This window comes from Nannospalax galili, unplaced genomic scaffold (assembly GCF_000622305.1).
Source record: "Nannospalax galili isolate Female #2095 unplaced genomic scaffold, S.galili_v1.0 scaffold2994, whole genome shotgun sequence".
Lineage (NCBI taxonomy): Eukaryota > Metazoa > Chordata > Mammalia > Rodentia > Spalacidae > Nannospalax > Nannospalax galili.
Genome location: NW_008334049.1, coordinates 663 through 2,015, shown reverse-complemented (window position 1 = coordinate 2,015; position 1,353 = coordinate 663). Strand labels below are relative to the sequence as shown.

Genomic DNA, 1,353 nt, shown 5'->3' with positions numbered 1-1,353 from the left:
TGTTAGTGGGGAGAGTCCTTGAAGTGACTGTTGACATGAATATTTTCATAACTGTCATAATTGACATGTGCAATGCACAAACTAGGGTGATAATTAACTAATTTTTCCTAACCTACAATTACCTTCAGAATATTGATTCTCAGTGAAATAGGTAAAATACTATTTCCCAAAATATGCTCTATTAAATAATATATGTGTCAGTGCCTTTGTAAATAAAAATGTATAAAATTTGTATTGAGTTGACTTTGACTACATGGCCCTTCATTTTAGAAGCATCAATGTCAGAATCACAGTAAGTTGAATAGAGGGCATAATTTCATAAATTACATTTCTGAATATAATTAATTGTAGTCCAAAATGCAATTGAATTAACCACTTCAAATTTAACTTTATCTGCAGATGGAGACCATTCAAAACAGAAAAATCAAATACCTCTTCCTTTATGGAATTTATTCTCCTATGGTTTTCTAATGTTCCCCTTCTCCAGTAGATTCTGTTTATGATATTTTTGTTCATCTATTTTGACTATTCTGATGTGCAATAGCACTATAATACTGTTAACAAAAACCAACTCTGCTCTTCAGTCCCCAGTGTATTTTTTTCCTTAGCAATGTTTCCTTTTTTGGAAATCTCTTATGTAACAGTACTATCCCGAGAATGCTTATAGATCTTCATATCTTTAAAGGAAGCATCTCTGTGCTGGCTTGTGCAACACATATGTGCTTTGTCCTTCTGTTGGGAGGTATTGAGTGTCTCTTGCTGGCAATAATGGCCTATGATCTCTATGTGGCCATCTGTAAACCTTTGCAATATTCCCTACTCATGAATTATAATGTGTGCGTGCAGTTGATGGCTGCTTCTTGAATCAGTGGAATTCCAGTTGAAATTGGACAAACATACAAGATATTTTCTTTGAACCTTGTGGTTCCAACAGAATTAATCATTTCTTCTGTGACATTCCCCCACTACTCAAGCATGCTGTGGTGACACTTTTCTGAATAAACTAGTGGTTTATGTAGTCGCAGTTGTGTTTTTTATGGTTCTGTTTCTTCTGATAATTTTCTCCTATGGCAAGATTATCTCCAACATTCTGAGACTGTCATCAGCCAAAGGGAGTGCCAAGGCCTTCTCCACCTGCTCCTCCAGCCTCACAGTTGTTGTTTTGTTCTACAGAACAGTGAGTGTCACCTACCTACAGACCAAACTGAGTCAATCAGAAGGAATGGAAAAACTTCTGTCTCTTTTCTATACCATTTTGACCCCAGCTTTGAATCCCATTATATACACTTTGAGGAACAAGGACATCATGATGGCACTGAGAAATTTGCACACCAAGTTATCTACATGAAGCAA

General features: G+C 36.0%; 1 pseudogene; it reads left to right on the top strand.

Moving 5' to 3' along the window:
* LOC103730729 overlaps positions 1–1,348 on the top strand; it is a 2,431-nt pseudogene extending 1,083 nt beyond the window's left edge.
* Positions 1,349–1,353: the final 5 nt, after the last annotated feature.